Source organism: Haliotis rufescens, unplaced genomic scaffold (assembly GCF_023055435.1).
Source record: "Haliotis rufescens isolate VD_foot unplaced genomic scaffold, xgHalRufe1.0.p SCAF_9, whole genome shotgun sequence".
Classification (NCBI taxonomy): Eukaryota; Metazoa; Mollusca; class Gastropoda; order Lepetellida; family Haliotidae; genus Haliotis; species Haliotis rufescens.
In genome coordinates, this window is record NW_025964383.1 from 345,310 (window position 1) to 354,946 (window position 9,637).

A 9,637-nucleotide genomic window follows, 5' to 3' on the forward strand; every position below is an offset into this window, starting at 1 on the left:
ACAGAACACTACAGAACATGACAACAAACATGACAGAACACGACATGATACGACAGAACATGACAGAACATGACAAGATACGACAGAACATGACAACATGATTCGACAGAACATGACAGGACACAACAGAATGCTACAGAGCCCGACAGAACACGACAGACCATAACAGAATACGTCAGACCACAACAGAACACTCTTACTGTTGTCCTGGAATAAGAAGTAGGGTGGCAGCTTGGATGTGTTTTCTGTTTCTGTTTGCCAATAGTTATCACTTGGTTCCTCAGTACCGAGGTTGGAAGTAAAAGTGCAATCTTAAATGAGGATTGGGTGGTTAAAGTATGCGGGTTAAATGAAATATTTACAGATTACAGTGGACAGGCTTGATGACTTGATTGGTTTGGTGTTGTGTAATGCTCATAATATCAATCACTACTTTGTCTGCCTCAGGCCTCCATTGAAATATTGCTGACTGCTGTCATGTTTATTTGATAACAGATTGATGGTAAAACATAAGTGAAGTTTATTGACCGTAAGACACTGTGATTGTATCTGTGCACAGATCTGAGTGGTATTAGTGGACTGTAGTCACTTGATTATATCATAGGTGATATTTGACTGAATGTCCTGTTATTACGTCTCATAGTTTATGTGAAAAGTGTTGGGTTTTATGCAAACGTTATATTCATTATACATATATTATGTTTATAGAATAGATGTGGGGTGTCAGTGGTCGGATTAGACTACCATTTAGTCTCTGAAATGAACATGTTTTACACAAAAAACAGTTGTTATATCATCGTAATAGATATAATAAAAAAGAGTCCAGAGACTCTCTTCAATTGCAGTAATCTAGACTTGCCCACAATTATAGACTTGCATGGACTGTATTGGATATATTTGTTCCAGGGTCTGTAAGACATGTGGAGGTTCCGTGAAATTGCGTATTTCTTCTCCAACGAATAATTGATGGTAGGAGGACAAAGGTCACATTGTACGATTGAATTAGACAGTGATGTGTTTGTCAGTTTATAATTCTAAGATGGATGTTGTAATAAGGTTTCATTAAAGAAATACATTCTTATTTTAATGTGTTGCGGTCTGAAGGGAATGATGAATTACACCGATGCCCAAGGAAAGTATGGATAGATGTTCAGGTCATATCTTTGTCACTGTCTTCTAAATGTGTTGCAGGGGTGGTCGGGTAGCCTAGTGGTTAAAGCGTTTGCTTGTCATGCTGAAGACCTGGGTTCGATTCCTGACATGGGTACAATGTCTGAAGCCCATTTGTGGTGTCCCCAGCCGTGATATTGCTGGAATATTGCTAAAAGCGGCGTAAAACCATACTCACTCACTCATCACAGGGAGCACTTGGCAAACAGTCAGGACCTATAATAATGACTTTGAGAATGCCAGGAATCAGGAAAACAGGTCAAAGGTGTCAAGAACTAGTGTTTTGAATGTGTAAAGGTGAAGGTGACTAAAATGTTTGAAAAAAAATCAAGAAAAATAAGTGTAAGATTAAAACAGAAGAAATAGGCTCTGAAAAATATTACTTGTTCACCATTATTAAATCCCGAGATTTATTTATGAGAGCTGAAATTGTTTTCAGCACACTCCTTTGACTTAATTCTCACAACAATGCATACACTGATCTACAGAGAGGCAGATTTTAACACCAAAATGTTTTCAATCTCAACCCTGCTAAAAATAATAATTAAAAAAAATTAGCAAGAAAATCAAAACAAATAATTAAGGTAAGAAATACGTCTTCATCAAACCCACCAATGTTCTGCAATATACAGTTTAACTCTTGCATGTGTTAACTCTGCAACTATCTCTTCAATCAAAATTACTATCATATGTACGTTATATCAGTGTATGGTTAACATTTCATCATTAAAACATTCATATTATGGTGTTAACAAATGCATTCTTGTTTGTAATGACCCACCAGCACCTAATCTTCCCCCAAGTTTCACTTAAGTCTCGTATAGGAATCCTCTATTTTTTTTACCAGTTTCGATTTATTGCACACGCCATGCCATTCATAGTGTTACCGATTAAAAGGGAAAATATAGCGTGGCCTCATGGGCTAGAAATATGATTTAAAAAATAATAATAACATCTTGCGGTGTCACTTTGAAATCGTTATGAGAGAGTGGAGAAATAAAATGTATCAGTTTTACCTAACATCTGTATTGTCAGAGAAAGGATAGGGTCATCGAGAATGATACTATGTTTGTACGGAGATGTCTCCGGGGGCTGTCTGGCCAGGCTGTTAATTCTGTTCAATGATACTGTATTTCATTTCAACACGTAACTGTTTCCTTAATACGTCATCATTTGGCGATATTGTATTTGGGTATTTGGCAAGGATACATATATCTGGTTGACAAGGAAATGGGACGTTTTTGACAAAATGTGTTGGTCCTTTTTTACTTCCCTCCTTTGGCAGTGCTAACTAACGATTTGTCTAGATGTAGTTAAAGAATCATCTACCAGTTTAATATCATGTTAATGCAGGTATCCCAACTGGGCGAGGTCTTGCTATGTACTCATGCAGATAGTTATGTTCAATAAGATACTTTTGTGGAATATCTTGTTTAACACCCTGGATGCCGAAAGGACATTTATATACCTCCTCTTTAATTCTTTTGTTGAATACAAATGGTGTGGTCGAAATGTTTTAATCTTGTCTGAGCTCATAGATCAATTAAATTTCAACCAAACCCTTTTGGTAAAATTCTGTTATGAAGTTTTTGTATTGATGTTCTTCTACAACTTGTTAGACACGTTTGGCCCAGTTATGAACAGCGCCGCAATTCGCTGTGCAGAGTTGCGTCTCCAAAGCGTGCCAGAAACCTATGATCGTGGGTTCGAACCCTGCTTCGACATTATTGTGGATCTTGGTTTGCCACAGAGTCTCGTCCTTGTGGGTTTCCCCAAAGTTGTAAATGTGTAAGACCTGCATCACTTCGGGTTATTCCCCCACCTCAAGCTGACGCGCCTGATAGAACCAAAGCCCACAGCAGCATAGAACAAGACTCCCTCACTTACTCTTATTGTGTTGCCTAAGAACGTGTGACATTTCTGTTTGATCTTATATAGTTAATGTAGGTGTATTGTGTGCATAAAAAAGAAAACGAAGATGTATGTGTATATCAAAAGCTGGAGCTTCATTTTGAAAGACCACATTCTGCCAATACAAAGTAAACTTTTGAAACGGGTTTGTAGATTTATTATCGTTAGGGGATTAATTGACGTTCCTCTGAAATGACGTGAAAGCTTTTGACACCTTCCCTCACTTTCTATTCTACTGCCCACCCCGTCTCCTGTTGGTGCGCGACGTGCTCTCATTCTCACCGAGCCTCGTCTGCTTGTCGGCAGATATTTGTAATAAACAATATTTTCAACGAATCACGTTTGTTCTGTATTAACCCCATACTAAACCTGGGACCAAGTGGTCGAACATGCACATGTTACCCTGCCTGGCTGTCGGCATTATGGGGATGAAGCAAGGACTGGTCGGCTCGGAGTCAGTACACTGAGGGAGGTATTCATGTTAAACTGTGGCATGGTATCCCAGTGGGCTAGTGCTATTAAACCGGCGGTAGTCCGGATTAGTACAAGCAGCCACACACATGCATGCACGCCTCCATATAAAACCAATAATCTTGACCGCGATGTTAAAACCCATTTCATCTCACATTTGTTTTGATACGAGGGCTGGTCAAAATTTTTTAAGCCTGACTAACTTTTAACTGTGCGTCATAAAGTGACCTAGTCAATGTAGTACATTGTTTGAGTAGTTCATTGCAAGTGTATCTGGTCTGTTGGGGCCGTTTGTATTTAGGCAACAACCAGTTGAACGTGATAGGGGTCAATATGGACACAGAAATGGAAAAGAACGAGTAACGAGCAGTCGTCAAGATTTTGACTAAAGAAAAGTACTCCCCAAGAAATTCATGACCACATGTCACAAGTGTATGGGGATAAGTGCCCTAGCTATTTCGCTGTTAAACATTTGACAGCTATGTTTAAGGCTGGGAGGTCAAGCCTTGTTGATGACCCTGGGTCTGGACGTCTCTCAACTTCCATCAATGAAGATTCAGTCAAGGAGACAGAAACACTTATACTGTCAGATAGACGTTTTACCATTCCTGAACTTGAGGAAGACACAGGTCTAAACCATAGATCCATAGAAACTATATATATTATTCATGAACATTGAAAAAGATATCTGCTCGTTGGGTGCCAAATTTTCTATATTCTGATCTTTAGGAAATAAGAACTGGCATTGCCAGAGCTAACTGAGATTAGTAACGGGTGATGAAACATGGGTCTACCACTATTATCCCGAGTCAAAACGTCAATCAAGACTGACTGAGTTGTCATACTTTGGAAATTGAGAATGGACGTCATTATAAAATCCCAAGAAATTTAAGAAAATGCAAACTTTGTAAATTAGACTGTGTTGAAACTGAGTACCACTTCCTGCTTATTTGTCCATCGTATGTCAAGTTACGGCAACTATATCTCAAAGCAAAGTTCTATTGTCACCCTAACGTTCATAAATTTAATATGCTTCTGTCATCACCAGATACATATATTATTACAAATGTAGCAAAATATCTATATTATGCAAATGAAGTAAGAAATGCGAAACTGAAAGCTTAAAACCTGCCTGTATTCACCTTTTGTACACAAAGGCCTGTGGCCTATATGTATTGAAAATAAAATGAATGAATACCATTGTCAGAGCTAACTGAGATTAGTAACGGGTGATGAAACACGGGTCTACCACTATGATCCCGAGTCAAAACGTCAATCAATGGAATGGCACTATTCCACTTCTCCGGCAGCAGAGAAATTCAAGTCTTCAAGATCAGTGAAGGAAGTTATGGCCACTGTATTCTGGGATGCAAAGGGCGTGATCCTTGTTGATTACTTAGAAAGTCAAAAGATGATTACCGGTGCCTACCATGCTGATTTGCTTTATCGCCTGAGCGATTCTATCAAACAAAAGCAGCGAGGAATGCTAACTGCTGGAGGTGTACTTTTTCATGACAATGCCTCTTCTCACACCTCTCGACTTGCAAAGGCTGCTGTGCGACAACGTGGGTTCGAAGAGCTTCCTCGCCCTCCATACTCGCCAGACCTGGCATCAAGTGATTTCCACCTGTTTCCTAAATTGAAAGAACACCTTCATGGAAAGCACTATGACAACAACGATGACCTCAAATCTGAATTGAATGTGTCTTTCAAGGGTTGCTCTAGAAAACTTCTTCCTGAATGGAATTGAAAATGTTCACTATCGATATGAGAAGTGTATTGAAAAGCAGGGAGATTGTGTTACAAATAAAATTACAAACACTTTCACAATTGTTGGTTTTGTTTGTTGTTAGGCTTAACACTTTTCGTCAAGCCCTCGTATATACAGAGAGTTGTGCTAAAGCTGCAGTAATCACTACGACGTAACACAACATTCATCCAAACACTCCCTTGATCAAGTTACCTCTTCCTCTTTTTTGGAGTTACATTTCTTTTTTTAAAAAGTACACACTTACATTTCAAAGTTGACCAAAACCAATTTCAGAAATCTCTGGATTTGTTTTATAATGTTTGTGAGTTTTGTTTTCCGTGGGATTAGGTACGGTATTGGCCCCGTGAAGATCCGGGGTAGAACATGTCATCAGCAACCAATGCTTGCCGTAAAAGGCGACTATGCTTGTTTCAAGAGGCGACTAACGGGATCGGGTGGTCAGGCTCGCTGCATGTCATCGATTCCCAATTGCTTGGATCGATGTTCATGATGTCAATCACCGGATTGTCTGGTTCAGACTCGATTATTTATAGACCGCCGTCATATAGCTGAATTATTGCTGAGTACGGCGTTAAATTACAAATAAACAAAAGGTATGGTTTTGATATATTAGGCAATAATGTATGTTAATAAATTCATGGCTCTCACACTTCTCCTACGTATACATTTACAACTATTGACGCTAGTATGTTGTCTCGGTAGTACTGCCCAGTGACCCTTCGAGGGACAATATGCGGTGGCGTTCTGGCAGTGACAGTGATCTCACCCAATATCATAATAGGTCGACCCACCACAAAATCTGTCGTATGGCCTTGTATTGACGTTTGTTCGGACGCCTCCCGACACGTACACGCCTTTCCAAGAGAGAATTTGAACTCATCTGAAAACATAACACGAGACAATCGGCGATTTCCCCAGTTTCTACGCTCTAAACACCATTGACGTCTGGTTAGAATGTGTCGACGGTGATACAATACGTGGTCGACAAATATGCTTGCAGATAAGCTGCTTGCACACAATTTCACTCAAGATGCCTGGCGCGAGTGAACAGCGATGTGATTGGCTTTTTGGGCTCGATTTCTGAAAGCCTGGTTTCTGAATAATCGATCCTGGATTTCTGTCGTTGACCTAGGGCGTCCCGTGCGGGGCCGACAATTAACATTTTTTGTCTCCAGAAACCTGTTCCCAAGTCTGCAATCACAAACACTGAACATATTGGCTACTTTTCGCTGAGTTCTATCAGTTTGAAGCATGCCGATAGCACCGGCGTTCATCACGTTGTAGACGAAGCATTCCCAATCTGATCTCAGAGACTGCATTAAAGCAAAAGTAGAGAGCTTACCTGTTACTTTTGATAATGAAAATCAGCTATACTAATGGCTCAGCGGTTTGACGACCTTGTCAAAATATTTTAAAAATGACCTCATCACGTGGGCAGAGGAACTGCATGGTCCTCGTGCAATGTTTCGGGTGTGTTTGGGCGTTAGGTTTTGGTTCATTTTTCAAAGTTGATATTTCTTCTGACAAATAATCATAACATTTACATTTCTTGACCTACCGTTTTGGAGAGTATATTGCATGGCTGCTGTTTTGTTACTGGATAGGGGGTACGGGTGGCCCAGTCGTCTAAGGCGCCACGATTCGCAGTGCAGAGTTGCGTCCTTTGGGCACGCCAGAAACCTATGATTGTGGGTTCGAATCCCAGTTCGACCCGATTATGTTTCTAGGATTGTCAGCACCATACCCGTGCTCGTGGGTTTCACCGAAGTGGTAAACGTCTGAGACCTGCATCACTTCGGGCTTTCCTCCCACATTAAGCTGACACGCCGCGATATAACTGGAATACTGTTAAAAGCGGCGTTAAACCCAACTCACTCACTCACTCATTATTACTGGATAAGACATGCAACATTTGTTTGATATTCAATTCCGCACTCAGAACTACATAACCAGCCAGCTTAAATGACGGCGGTCTGTAAATAATCCAGTGACTGACATCATGAGCATGATTCCACGCAATTGGGATACGATGACATCTATCGACCAAGTCAGCGAGCCTGACCACCGGTACCCGATCCACTAAGTCGCCTCTCACGACCAGCATAGGTTGCTGGAGATCTATATTCTAACCAAGAATCCCCAGTGGTCACAGGGTTGGTTGGTTTGTTGTTTAACGCCACACTCAGCAATATTCCAGCTATATGACGGCGGTCTGTAAATAATCGTGTCTGGACCAGACAATGTCTGAACCAGACAATCCAGTGGTTGACATAATGAGCATCGATGACGTCCATCAACCAAGTCAGCGAGCTTTACCTTCCGATCCCGTTAGTCGCCTCTTACGAGAAGCATGGGTTGCAAACAAACAAACAAATATCTGTGACCCATTTAAATATGTTTTGTTTGGAATTTCCTGCTTTTGATTTCATGGAAGTGCCATCACGTGCAAAGCAGTGAAAGGTATAATATGTGTGTGTGAACTACCCATACTGTACCATGGAGTCTTCTCGAAGATGAGTTTTTATAGTTCAAAGGCAAGGCTACTTGAAGTAATTACATGACACATTCTAGGCCAGGGGTCGAAACTCGCATTAATTTGGTGACGCATTAATTTCATGATTTACTGCATTTAAACACAGCCGCTATTTATAGATGGAATATTGCTGATTGTGACGTAAGCAAATAAACAAACAAAAGTAATTAATCAGCCTTACCGCAACAGAGCTGTTAAGGCAGCATCCGATTACTCCATCCCGTGTCAACAGTTATTTCCTTGTGAATCTTCATCTGTGCGTATAAAGGCAGTCTGCACTTTATTGTCTCCCGCCAATCCTGACTTCATAAACATGTGGCAGGGCAGTGAATGATGTGATAGCCAAACACACGCTACGGGTGAGAGACGTTTATTTCGCCAATGGATCTGTCACATATTTATCTATCTAATATGTAGTATCTTGTATCTACACCCTGAAACATATTAAAGGAATGATAAGTAATATTAACAATATACATAATGCAATCATCGACATCCCAGTATTACAAACCATTTTACATTACAAACACATCTTATTCATATATTAGTTGTTACACTGTACAATGATCTGCTAACTGATGTAAGAACCAAATAGAATAATTATTCATATATTATATTATCTAAGTGTAAAGCGATTACAAATCTCTTTCAAAATACATACATATATATGACTTTACGGGTGTGACACACTTATGTGTTACACAAATGTAGAAACTGACTACACAAGTTATTATGTGCCTACCCTGTGGGTGAGACTGGAGTGTCTTCCCGACTAGCGCCGCAACTTGTAATGCCGGATATCTGAATAAAACATATACTTTTATAACAATGACTAATACAACTATTTATATACATGTTAAAATATTTCTCCGGATCCCGCATAGTACAGACTGTATATTATACAGAACTGATCACAAAAGCATTTAAAACATAGCCTATTCCATAAAACAACACATACACTCTTCCTCATACATACAACAATAAAGAGACAGAAAAGTGATATATTAGTAATTACCAAAGCTTACAATTTATAATTCTTATTTACCACATTTACTTAAATAGATTGTAACTGAGAATATGATAATATTAAACACGTTTAGTTAAGTTTTATAGGTTTAATATACTGCAACATTTAACTGCAATAACAACAAGACAAGTATACACATACATATTAAACTAACCTGATTTTAGATGATTTCACCTGTCAACTTGTCTGTGCAGGAAATGTGTGCAGACTGAGAACATGCAGTGAGACAATGGGTCAACTTTGAGGGTTAGCTTGGCCAATCAGTTGAGCATGTCATGGCTTGGGTTTGTTAAGGCTTACAACATGAAGGACACAATAACTACATTTAATCTATCTTAACTAATGATTTATGTTTAAAGTTGAACACTTAAAAGCAGATACTGAAGGTGAATAAAATAAATATGGACAATGTTGTATCTGTCACAAAACGTTTTCGTGTCTCAATTGTCCCCGCCGCTGTGGAAATGTATGCCCCGATGTAATACAATTAATACTACTACCACTGCATATTCATAAAAAACAAACATGTCAGCTTATTCTTTCTTTAGTTATGTTTATTAAAAATTCATTTCCGAAGCAAAGCGACTCGATCTACATCATAAATTAATTTAAAGACTGACACCAAAAAATCATGGTGTTGTATAACTATCATATTCGGAATTACTAAAGTTGACTATATATATGACTCTCTAAAAAATATAATTTACTGGCAAACAGGACATGTTTTGTCTTAACTTGTGAAATCTGTCACCCG

General features: G+C 39.2%; 1 long non-coding RNA gene across 1 annotated transcript; it reads right to left on the reverse strand.

The window, feature by feature from the left end:
- Positions 1-4,864: 4,864 nt before the first annotated feature.
- Positions 4,865-8,647, reverse strand: LOC124152643. The gene is made up of 3 exons (XR_006863531.2): positions 8,599-8,647; positions 8,038-8,290; positions 4,865-5,186 (listed from the first exon to the last, which is right to left on the reverse strand). It is a non-coding gene; the product is annotated as an uncharacterized LOC124152643 (long non-coding RNA).
- Between the last annotated feature and the right edge of the window lie 990 nt (positions 8,648-9,637).